Below are 13,581 nucleotides of genomic sequence, written 5' to 3'. Positions count from 1 at the left end.
ATATATGGTGTATTTTTTTTATTTTTAGTAAACCATTAAACCAAAACCTATTCTGATATAACCTCTAAATACGATTATGGACCTGAAAATGAAAAGCTCCACAGCATTTGCTCACAACAGTAAGAGTGACTTGTCATTTCCATTTTGCCCCACTAGAGGGAGGTAGTATCTAGAGAATGGTCACCCTGAAGGAATGCATTTGATCCCTCCTATAGACTTATTTTATAACTTTGTCCCCACATCTGCAGAGCTATACAACTTTTACAACAACAACGTATCCCTTATTTATCTTACTGATTCAGTCGTGTTCTAATGATTTTCCTTTTTTTCCTTCTGTTTGCAAGTGTTGAAGACCAGACCGCTGGTGGTGCTAAAAAGTAGGGTCAATATATGCTCCAAAGCGCTACTGCATCTTGCAACAACAGGTTGTGATAGCTACACTGTAAACTCAAATTTAGTTGTAATTAAACTTTTTTTTTAAAGATTATTTTTTTGGGGCTTTCTGCCATTAATGGACAGGACAGCTAGGTGAGAGAGAGAGAGAGGGGGGAAGACATGCAGTAAATCATCACGGGTTGGACTTGAACCCTAGACCTCTGCGTCGAGGCATAAACCTCTATTTATATGTGCGCCTGCTCTACCCACTGAACCAAACCACTGTAATTAAACCTTTTAGTGGTCTCTACTTATTCTTTCATATACCCCTGACCCCTGATATAGATAATAATACATTTAGTTACTACAATAATGGGGAACTACAAAAAAAGGGCTCAAACCCAAACAATTATTATATCCAAAAGCTTCACTAGCAGGTTGTGTCCTCCAGACATGAGACATATGTCTGAATGCAGCTGCAGTTGGCCAGAACATGTTGTGATAGCTAGGTGAAGATGTGCTTGAGGCTAATGGTAAACACATCAATGTGCTAAGAACTAACAGTTGTGGTTTATTTTGCAACATAAATGAACTGCTAGAGCTAGGGAAATTATATATGTATGATGTACTTGCACCTGGGCCAAAACAATTAAAATGAACCCTCATCTGGGGTTCAGTAAACTTCTCTCAATGTCAGACGTGAACTGCATGCGGTCTGTCAGCAGGGGCATGCAAATGGAGCATGGGCTATAACATTAAACAAAAAAAGCCCACAATACACCAGAATGATATTTTAAGTGGTATTTTTATTTGAAATAGTACCAGTGAGCCCAGAACAATTCCAAACAAGGCTTTGTTCTCAAGAAAAATGAAATTCCTTGAACTTTGTTTGACATGAAACATGCATGCAAAGTGAACTTACAGCAATGAAATACCTATAGGTTTGGCAGAACGGTTGCCTTTATGGAAATGTTTTTCTATGTAACATATCTGATAAGAGTCTATTTCCCTCTATACAAATTCAAAGGTCAGCTTTGGTTGTAAGAAAACATAATGGAACTCTATGGAACTCTGGTTAATCATTTTTAATTGTTAGCATGCTAAAACTTCCTCATCAGCAATGCAGCAGTGCATGATTTTTAGAAATGATGCTCCAAGTTACTTTGCGTTAATAGAGCGGGTTTGGTTGCATATTAAATCTGTGAAGGACGAATAAAAATCATCATCCGTTCATTTGTCTTGAAATTTCCTCTGTTTATATTTTATGGCTCATACTTTTCATTTTACTTTACTACTTTTTCTTCACTCTGACTTGTAGTCGGCCTACTATACTCTCTTCATCTGCTTTGCGAGTTTGTTTAGAAATCCATATTTTTTATGTTCACACACTACATGTTAGCTAGCATGAGACATTAGCTGAGCTAAAACTACTATAAGAGAGAGTGAGCAGTGTTACCAGATTGGCGAAAGTTTCCTCCAAACTAGCAACACCTCACTGACCATAGTGAGTTAAAGTAGGTCTGAGTAGGTCTGTTTGTAGCCCATACTGGTATTTATGTATGAATACCTAGCTGTTTTGAGTATTTTAGAAAGTGTATTGGCTGCATTGTCGTATACTTATTAGCTTCCAAGTGTGCCACCAAGTAAAGCCTGGTAAAACCGTGTGAGGCTTTACTCATTGAGTAACACTGAACCAAAGTAACTTTTGGATTACTGGGGTAATCCATCCTAGCCTGGCTCCGCCCTCCTACGTACTTCTGCTCAATTTTCATTTTCCTTCAGTACTACCTCTGGGTTTGCGGTATATTCTTGGGTTTTCCCTCGATCAAATTTTAACAAGTCCAATCAGCGAACAGAGGGAGTGGCTGAGAACGATGACGTTGAGGTTCGGTAACCTTCGGCGAGTTCCATAATGGCGGTGGAGAAAGATGTGGTCCGTTGTGGCAATGCTGCCGAATATCCAGACGTTAAAGCCCGAGCAAGAACAATCTTTGCTGAGTTTTGTTGGTGGCCATGATGTTGGGGCCCTCCTCCCCATGGGGTTCGGGAGAAGTTAGATTTTCCAGCTCGCTCCATTAGTGGTGAAGGAGTTAGCTAAGGCTAGCGATGCTATGCCGATAGTTGTTGTCGTCTCCCCTCTTGTTAGCCTGGTCCTACCAGACCGTACGTAGGAGGGCGGAGCCAGGCTACCAGAGTGGCTCTGGGCAGATCCAATGGAGTACCCGCCTTCAAGGAAGTTAACACTTGTCAATGGAGAGTGGCAGACTCTCTGTACCATAGACAGTATATAAGAATGGACCAACAGATCCCGTTGCTCTGGACGGAGACCAGTGAAGGCCATTAGAAGCACTTTTCCGGTGAGCGCTGAGCATTACTGCGCAGCCTCCAACTGAGAGAGACGACGTAAATGTAATGTGAGCAACCTGTCTGAAAGTTGGAAGTCTTCTGGTAGCTGCACCAAGAGAAATCTCAATCATTCCCAATCTTGCAGAGATGGAGAGCGTAGGTATATGTAAGGAGATAACATAGACACAGGCTAATTATTGATCACTAAAATGCTAGTTAACATTAGTAATTAAACAGCTAATGTAAGTCAAAACTGTCTGTGAGCTTCTCCTGTACTATACGGTAATTCCTCTACTATGAGACAGTAAGTCACGTGGTTATGACACAATTGTTAGCCTATTTTTACAAAAACGTCTGCTACGGAGCCATAACGTGAGGTACAAGGTAATGGAGCCTTTTATACATTGTCGTGTTTCTTTAGAAATAAACAACGGACAAATAGAGTCTTTAAACGCTTCAGATGTAAAGTTATTCACTGTCAAAGGTTGTTGAGACATTTCACTCAAAACCACAAATGCCAATCTGTCCAGTAGATGTTGAGATATTTCACAAAATGAGTGACTTAACCCTACAGTACCTGCTGTGCTAGAGGAAAACACAGGAGATCACCAGAGTCATTAGAGTTCATCCTCTGGGGAACATGAATGTCTGCACAACATTTCAATGACGATCCATCTGAGAGTTGTTGATTTATTTCAGTCGGACAGATAGAAATTGCCTCATACAGTATCTCACAAAAGTGAGTACACCCCTCACATTTTAGTAAATATTTCATTATATCGTTTAATGGGACAACACTGAAGAAATTACACTTTGCTACAATGTAAAGTATTAAGTGTACAGCTTGTATAATATTATGTACAATATTGTGTAAATGTGCTGTCCCCTCAAAATACACACAGCCATTAATGTCTAAACCGCTGGCAACAGAAGTCAGTACACCCCTATGTTAAATTCCCATAGAGGCAGGCAGATGTTTATTTTGAAAGGCCAGTTATTTTATGGATCCAGGATACTATGCATCCTGATAAAGTTCCCTTGGCCTTTGGAATTAAAATAGCCCCCCCCCCCACATCATCACATACCCTTTACCATACCTAGAGATTGGCATGGTTTTATGTCGGTTATCCTAATCGCTGGTTTGATTTGCATTGAGAGATGATCTTATGGAAAGTAGCCAATGCCAGTGGTTTAGACATTAATGGCTGTGTGTTGAGTTATTTTGAGGGGACAGCACATTTACACTGTTATACAAGCTGTACACTTAATACTTTACATTGTAGCAAAGTGTAACTTCTTCAGTGTTGTCCCATTAAAAGATATAATGAAATATTTACTAAAATGTGAGGGGTGTACTCACTTTTGTGAGATACTGTACATACACATATTTGCAGTTAAAGCAAATATCAACCCCTAATGACAAATGCTAGTGTGAAAAGATAAGAATCTCGCTGAGAGGAGAGAAACAAAGCCACACGTTGTTGACTGTAGCAACACTTGTTTATTTACTAAGTGATTTGGTGTGCTGCTGATACACTTCACGCTGTTTCATTTCACCAAGGGACACCGAGGACAGTTAGTGTCCTGCAGGGTTTTTAGCCTCCGTCAAAATGTGTGGCACTCAAACAAAACCGGAGTACAAAAAACTACTGGTGGACAAGTTCGCACACAGAAATCAGACTCCGAAACATATTTATTACCAATGTAAGTTTCCAATTACAAGGCATTTGCCTTGGTGTATTTGGTGCATACATTAAAATGTTAAAAAGGGAAGAAACAATTTGGCAAAGTACTGCTACAGGGCAGAACATACATACAGAATAGATATATTACAATAAAAAAGTGTGTAAAAAGACACTATCACAAAATAGCATAGATTATAACTGTTTTAGTAAAGGGAAGGGAGGAGGGCTGTACGGTTTATTGCATGTGAGCAAAAATATTGATCAGAGCTGTGCAAAGGTTCACAGCATATAATATGCGTAATAGTCCAGGATGTGCTTTAATTTAACGTGTAGTGACAGAGTGGAGAGTAAAGAGTCTGTAAGAGACTGTCAGTGGGGGTCCCGGGCCTTGTTGATTTTTCACATCCACGGTTTTGTCACTGCAGTCGGAAAGAAACTGTTTTTAATGGCATGAGGCTTTGGTCCTGATGGACCGCAGCCTCCTACCAGAGGGGAGGGGTTCAGAAAGTTTGTGTCCGGGATCAGCCACAATCTTTGCTGCCCGCCTCAGCGTCCTGGAGGCATGCAGGTCCTGGAGAGATTGCAGCCAATCACCTTCTCATCAGAGCGGATGATACGCTGCAGTCTGCCCTTGTCCTTGGCAGTGGCGGCAGCGTACCAGATGGTGATGGAGCAGGTGAGGATGGACTCGATGCTGGCAGTATAGAAGTGCACCATCATAGTCTTTGGCACATTCAATTTCTTCAGCTGCCGCAGGAAACACATCCTCTGAAAATACGTATGCAGGACGGTGCTACCCTAGTACCAATAACCGATGTGAATTTGGGTCCACTAAAGGGGCCCCGATAAGAACCAAACAAGTGTCACTTTAATTATCCTTTATTGCCACACTATCAACACATGCTCAATGCTCCAACAGTACGGTGTGGCTATTTTGATGCACGCACACATTAATGTCCACAAACTGTACCTAACTACAGGAAACCGAGGTCTCAAGGCCGCTGTGATCCGAGCCAAGGAGGGCAGAGCATGAACTTACTGCATGCTGATACGTTATTAGTCCAGGTGAAGCGAGAAAACATGCTGACAGGGGGAGAGACTGTATTACTACAGGAGGTTCAGTCTGCTCAAAGCGATGGTCTTTTTCACAGCCACGGTTTTGCCTTTTTGATGAAGGATCTAATGTACATCTCCCACTTGAGGACCTGGTAGATGATGGAGCTCAGGAAGTAGAAGGACTCCCCATTGTTGACTGTGGAGTCACCCAGAGTGATGGGGGCAGGTGGGGCTGTGTTCTTCCAGAAATCCACATCCATCTCCACTGTCTTCAGAGCATTGAGCTCAAAGTTGTTCTGACTGCACCAGGAAACCAGGTGGTCAATCTCCCACCTGTAGTCTGACTCATCCCCACCAGAGATGAGTCCAATGAGGGTGGTGTCGTCTAAAAACTTGAGGAGCTTGACAGCTTGATGACTGGAGGTGCAGCTGTTGAGGGGAACCGGTGCCAATGGTCCTGGAGTTCTTGGACGGCGAAGGAATGTCTTGCGCTACTCTGCTTTACTCTGCCTCTGATTAGCTTACCCTTGTATTCTTAAAGTTTCAGTTTAGTTTATTTTGAACATGTTAAAAAAAAAAAAAAAAAGATAAAATAAGAGCATGTACATTTTGGCACAATCTTTCAAAATGATTGTAAATGATTCAAATAAGGAATTTGTCAGGGGCTGAGGCGAACGTAGACGAAGTTTGGACCCAAATGCAGTTAAAGAGATTTATTTCAGACAGGAAAACACTTACTTGGAGTACTATCCACAAGGCAAGGCAATTCACGACAGGGAACACAACAGAAACAGCATGCAACAGAAAAACAATGATCCGACAAGAGACAAAGACAGAACAGGGACAAATACACCAGGTAACGAGGACTAACGAGGGACAGGTGACACAACAGGTGAAACACATCAGGGCGGGGCAGAACAATCAGAACAGGCGGGAAAACACAAGACAGGAAGTAAAACTAGACAAGACTAGGGAGGAAAACAAGACTTCAAAATAAAACAGGAAACAGACATTAACAAACGGGACAGAATTCCATTGTTCAAAAAGGAGTAGGAAGAAAATTCTGGCCTCCCCCCCTTTTCTATTTTTATACTTTAATTAAATACAAAACAACTTGATGCTATGTATGTTTACATACACATACATGTACAGTCTACCTACACGCACATATACACATGCATATACATAGACACACATGCATACATACATGCATACACACTTACACACATTTTTTTCTTTTCTATGTATCTAATTCTTTTCCTTCTATCTACATCAAACCGAATAATAACCCATCCGAACTAGACTTAGTATATAAGCCTAGGAACCATACAGTCAGTATACAATACTAACACCTTCAGTCCTTTTCGTATCCATTCAATATATTAATTTTATCATTGTTGTACATGATTTCATCTCTTCACTGCAACTGTTCCATACATTAATCCGAAACCTAACCAATCTCACTTCTCATGCCTAAACCTAACTAATGCAACCAAGAAAGGCAGCAAGTACTAGCCAATTAGAGGCAGAGTAGGGCAGGACATTCCTTCGCCATCCTTGGAAATGCAAATCTGCGTCAGAGACGTGTTTCCCCAGCTTCACGTGCTGCTTCCTGTCAGACAAGAAGTCTGTGATCCACCTGCAGCTGAGAACATACAACACATCATATGCAACAAGTCATGTGATTGGATTCTGGGTGACTCTGCCTTTTCACAAGAGCAAGTCATTTCTTGGAGTTGTGACTGGAGGGCTGGACAGCAAGTTTTTGGCGCAAACAATTTGATGCATCTGAAAACCAAACTGACAACTAAATTTGATTTAGAATGACACAAAGATCTCTTTTGACAATATGGAAAGACTCAGTGAGACCGTGCCAGATCATAAATCATGAGAGAGATTGAGGGAAATTTGATTGCATCATGTTTTACTTTGCAAGAGTGAGAGGGAATCTGATTTTGATATATTTGGCTGCACGAGTGAGTGTGAGACAATTAGATTAGCGATCTCTTTGGTTTGTTTGATATGTAACATCAGTCTCCTTCGTGAAACTCAATGCCTTGTTGCCATCCGTGCGGTCTCCATCCTCGACTCCTCCGGGAGAGCAGGTCCAGGGTTTACACTGATCTGCTGTAAAATAGATTTGTCTGTTGGCAGCCCGCGTGTCCTCGAGGCCGGTGTCCCATTTCAAGCTTTTTCTCTGCGGGGCCGGCATGTGCTTCCCAGGCTTTTTGTTTAACAGGGGTGATCATATCTAGATTAAAACACCATCTCTGTAAGAGATACTGCCATTGATTTGTCACACAATGATGGGAAAATAAAGAGCGTTCAGATTACATAAACAGTCCTTTTAGCCTAACCTTGTTGAGGTTACGTTATACTGTAGCCTATGCGGTAGGAAGACAAAAAAAACATAGAGCTGATTTATAGCTGTAATCAAATAGCCCTTGTTGTCAGGAACTTGCTGCAAGCCGTGAAAACATGCTAACTCATGACTGTGAAGAACGTTTGCTTTCAGGAATCATATGAGAGCGCTGGAGGCTGGGACAGTACAGGACTCCAAACATTCTTTCTATTCTTTTATGTTACTAAGCCAACTTCTGTTTAGTTATCTTGTTCCTTAGACTACTCTACATATGTTCTTATTTTGCCAGGGGAGTTGGGGATGTACATGAACAATATTTCAAATGGTTCTATCATCAGTAATAAGCAAATATCATCTTCTATCTTGAGTCTGACGGTGCTTTCTCATCTGTAGTTGGGTTCATTTGGTCCGGAGCAAGTGCAGTCAACTTTGCATTGTAGCATTTTTCCGCCGTTTTTGTTCCTTTTCACACCACCGCTCTGGTCCGAATCAGTTGATGAGTTTGTGAAATGAACCAAAATGCCTGACCACGATGGATGGTTTATTCCAAAAATGCGCAGTTCTTCGAGCAGTTGGCTCTGTTCGAGGTTGGGAACACATTCTCACCACAAATGAACCGCTCTAGAGTTTGTTTGAAAGCGTACCATGCCCACCTCTTCAAGCAGGTCTCAATGCGCTTGTTCAGCTTTTTGGTATGCATCCGAGTGCGAGATTGCTGCATTCGCACCTGCCCAAACAAACTACACCAAGGGGGAAAACAGAAAAATAAAGTGTGAATCAACCGGAACTACATGACGTAGGTGTGAAAACCCCCTGAAAGTTCAAGATAAAAAAAAAAATGTCAATGAAAGAAACTTTTCTTTTCTTTTATTTCCTATTTTTTATACATCGAAATCATTCCTGCCTGCTGCCATCAAACTTGATAACTCATCTACCCCTATTGTATGACCACTATTAGTCTATATCAACTCAACACTCCAGAATAATTATAATTCCACTCCACTCCACTCCCACTTCCAACTCTTTGCATGGTCTGCCCCTGAGCCAAACTATTGAAACCCTCAGACTGTCGCTGACCGCTGCTTCCAAACAACAACATCTGTGGCATCTGCATCACCCCCTAACCACTCCCTCTCCTCTCAGAAACACACACAGGCATGTTGGAAACTCTGCACAGAGCGATTATTGTTTATTTTGATTTTATTTTTCACTTAACCCCCTCCCCCCACCTCTTTATTGTATGGCTTTTGGTCTGGAACACTGCCTTGTTGCTTGGGCTGGATACAACCATGTTTTAGGCTACAGTATCTCAAAGCAACAGTGTGTGTAGCTTGTTTTTGCAACTTGTAAGGGCTTGTTTTTGCATAAAACTGTTTTTGTATCTAACAGTGTCTTCTGAGTGTGTGTGTGTGTGTGTGTGTGTGTGTGTGTGTGTGTGTGTGTGTGTGTGTGCGCTTTGGTGTGTGGGGTGCATGTACACTTGCGTGCTACTGAGAAAATGTAGTAGTCATGTGCTTTGCGACTTGTGGCCTTTGTGCCTGGGGATGACACCCTTCCACTCATGTGATCAGTGACAGTGGGCTATGCTGGTACTCTGTAGGAGCCTCAGGCTTATCTGGGACAAATATACTCTTTTTATATGCCAGACTGATAGAAATAAACTCTCTAAAGTCACCAAAGGCCATCTGTCTCCCAAACTGTTTTAAAGAATGCCCACAATATAGCAAACATATTTGAATTCTAAACCCATAAATACACATATTTGTCTCATGTGCTGAAGGCAATTTTCAAACTGATCTTATGGAGATGGTTTGAATCATGCAGTGGTCTATCAGAGTTAATACAGCTGTACACACTGGCAGACAACACACTCACACTGAGGCTGTCTTATTTCTCAACATTTTCTAACAATAAGGAGTCTCAGCTCTTGGTCCTGTATTTCCCAGTGGTGATGGGTATACAGTGACACCAACTTTAATGTGGTTATTTCATAAAGGAATGTTTTTTATTGTGAAATGTAATATTTCTATGCAGGCTGTTTTCATAAACCATTCGTACATAAAGCTATGAAAAGTAATGTTATGTACTGCTATTTGTCTGTATTCCAGGTATTTTCTGTATGCTCCAGGTTGGCTTCTTTGGTCTGCGTAGGGAGGAGGTCGGGGTAGACGTGTGGGGCTTTCAAGCAGGGGAACAGAGTTTGTGTTCTTGGGAAACACAGGAAACGCATGTCGTGTCCCAGGACAGAAGCACTACTAAAGGGGACAAGCGTTTTAAAGCAAACCACAATCTTTTTTTCTAATCTTAACTAGTTGTTTTGGTGCCTAAACTTAACTGTTGTCGCAGCATGCAGTCACATTATGTCAGCTAAACTCAACTACCTCGGCCTCTGAAACGACTGGCAACTCACGGTGACCGGTACCCAGCTCACAGTAACTTTTTCTCTGCTTAATTTAACTGTAAAGACACCTAAACTTAAAGGTGCTGTAGGTAGGATTGTGAAGATCCAGGACTTAGCCAAAACAATTGAACTTCAACAACTTCTCAGTCCCTCCCCCCTTTCCGCTAAAGCCCAAAACAGTCTCCTAAGCCCCTCCCCCCACAAGGGAGAATGAATGCGTGTGCATGAGCAGTGATTGACACACAGTTAGACACCCCCCCCTCCCTGGCCCTGATTGGTCCATCTGAACAGGGAGCGGTGGATTTTTGTAAATCCCACTACAGCCTGTAGGTGGAGCCAGAGGAGCTGGATTATTTTTTTAATGACCTGCTTCATGTAGTTCTACTGGAACATAGGGTCAGTTTCAGCAAATATGACAGAAAGGTAGTTTTAGAAGACTTACCTACTGCACCTTTAACTGTCATGTGACGGTCGTCACGTAACCAGCCGACGGTCGCGTCATTTTTGTAGGCTATCAAACGAATTGGTGTGCATTAGTTTTCATGCGATATCATACAAACTCTTTCATGGGAATGCGTTGGGAATGGGGAATGGGAATATTTCTATGAATTGTGAAAAGTGTAAAAAAAAGAAAAGCAAAAGTTGATGCCTGATTTGAACAAAACTATTTACTGTTTCTTGTTTACTACAGAATACACAACCAACCAGTTTTCTTCCCTTGCAGCGTTCCTTTTCTAAATGTGTTCTTTGTTTGTCAATTTGCTTGTGTTTTCTAACTTGCAGTGTGTTGACCACTCAGGGCCACGGCAGTTAAAAACCTTTTGGTTTGAACAAAATACATCATAACATGGTTCAGCGTTCAAAATACCGACCACAAATCAACTCCATGTGTGGATCGCAACCTTTGAAATGAACGATTGGCAGGTCACAGCTGCAGCTGAACTATTGATTGTTTTGCTCTGACTGTCTTTGCAAATCATAATTGTCTTATTGTCCACATGAGCGGTGATAACCCATACAGTATGAGAAGAAATCTGCGATGACTAACAGAGCAGCAACAGCAGATCTGCAGATGCCCGAAGCAATCATAATGGTTCAGCTACAGTGGAAAACTCCATGAAATTGTTCAGACCTCTGTGGTGTGATTTCAATTTGCCAGCAGTTGAGGCTTGTCAGAAGGATAATGGACAACTTTTCATAACATTATTCAGGCTTACTTGTCATCATTTCATTTAATTCAAGCTGGAATATGAATGAATGAATTAGAAAGAATTAGAATGAGCAGAAAAGAAAATCATAAATACTCTACTTTGACTATGGTCAAATTCACAATTAAAATTCTTACTACAGAGATATAATTACAGATCTCTAAATGTGTAAATCTGTATACTGCAGGCTAGTTACATTACAGATCTTTACTGCAACTATTGCTGGAATTAGGTACATACAGTCAAAAGTTTATTTCGACTAACCAAAGTAAAACTTCAGACACACAATTTCAGTTTTTGTATATATGTATATATGTTGTACACGAATGAGTGAGTTACAAGTGACTCACGAGACATAATTGGACATTAAGTTATTCTAAACATTCTGTACTAGCCATGCACTCACAGCGGGAGTTTTCCTTCTTTATTCTGGTGGATGTGTACATCCCACCTCAGACCTGTGTTCCATCCACACTACTAGGTTTTCATTTTTAAATGGCATTTCGAAACAAAACTGAGTTTCAGTTTCAGCTCTGTAGCGGAACTTATCTCCGTCCATATTAACACGTCTGACAACACATATCACTTGACCATTCGCATCCACTGGGCACGTGCGTGCCGGTGTAAACAGGAAGCAGATTATCTGATGTAACTATGCGGTTGAAAATCATGGACGTATAAATTGAAAATACTGAAAAATACTTTGGAGAAAGAACAACAATGGCGGAAAGTAAAACCAGGGATTTATTTGCTTCGACCGACGACGAGGTGGAACTGTTACTGACAGGTTTGTAAGCCTACCTAACCGATAAGACCTGACGTGTGTCGTTTTTAAACTTAAACAGGCTCCAGTTTAGGGGCTCGGAAACGCCGGAGTAGTGTGGACTAGAGGCATAAACGTAGCAAAATATATTTGTTTTTAAATGAAAACGTTTTGTGTACATGTACAATGACTATATTTTTCTCTATTCTTTTCTATTTTGGTTCATCTTCTCCCCACATACATGCAGAAACTAAAATCTGCTAGTCTGTGGTCAAGGCTGTGAGGAGATGGACCAACGAAGCAAAGCTGGAGTTACAGGCCTGCTTTGACTGCTGATTGAAGGGTTTTTAAGGCTGCAGTTATGGGTCTGGGTGGATTAACTGACACTGTGACATCTTATGTCAGTTTTTGTGAAGACATGATATGTGTGCGCCAACTAAAACACACAGTAATCACTGGTTCACAGTGAAACTCAGATAGCCTGCACAAGTGGGGACAGATGGTGCATTCCATTTGTACTCGGAAGTCAGAATTTCCAAGTTCTAAGTCGGAAAACACACCCCCCTGAAGTCGGATTTCCGACTTGGGAAGTCCGAGAACCTTGCAGTACCCCGAGCAAGCCAACCTTGAAATCCAACATGGCTGCTCTGTGCATCAACAGTAGTGAAAGCTGTAGCAATATAAAAAGAAAGGAGTAGCAAAGAGAAGGTACTCTGAAAAGCTAGAAAACAAGTTCTCAGCCGACACTCTGTGTCTGTGTGGCGCTGCCTGCAGTACATCTCCAACTACAGGAGACCATCCCCCCACAGTGTAGAGACCCACCAACTGGTAGACGACCTTAATGGGTTTTACTGCAGGTTTGATACGCTTACATTCACACCCCACACCCGCTCCGATATCAAACAACCATCTGCACCTCCTGCCACCCCCCTAACTGACATGTCATGAAATCCTTTGAGAGGCTGGTGTTGAGCTACCTGTACCCCTTTTCCACCAAGGCAGAGCTGGTGCTGGTTCGGAGCCAGAGCCTAGTTTCAAATCGGTTCTTTGTTTTTCGACCAAAGCACCAGCTCCGAACCAGTAAAAGTGGTTCTTAAGTAGCACCAAATCATTGCTGGTCTAGAAGTAAGAACCGCTTACGTCAGCGGCTGGGGGCGGGGTTACCGTGACCAACAAGACAAACAGAAACTTGTGACCGCCATTTTTGAATTAGCAGACACGATGGACGCGACTAAACAAAAACAGCTGTGGTCAGAGGAGGAAATAAGCTACTTTCTTGCACTATGGTCCTCTTCAGAAGTCCAGAGTAAGTTAGACGAAACCAGTTTTGCAGCAAATTCAGCAAGAGATGGCTGTAGCGGGGTTCGACCGGAACCTCATACAGA

This window comes from Sander vitreus, chromosome 9 (genome assembly GCF_031162955.1).
Source record: "Sander vitreus isolate 19-12246 chromosome 9, sanVit1, whole genome shotgun sequence".
Lineage (NCBI taxonomy): Eukaryota > Metazoa > Chordata > Actinopteri > Perciformes > Percidae > Sander > Sander vitreus.
Note: the sequence above shows the minus strand (reverse complement) of the source record.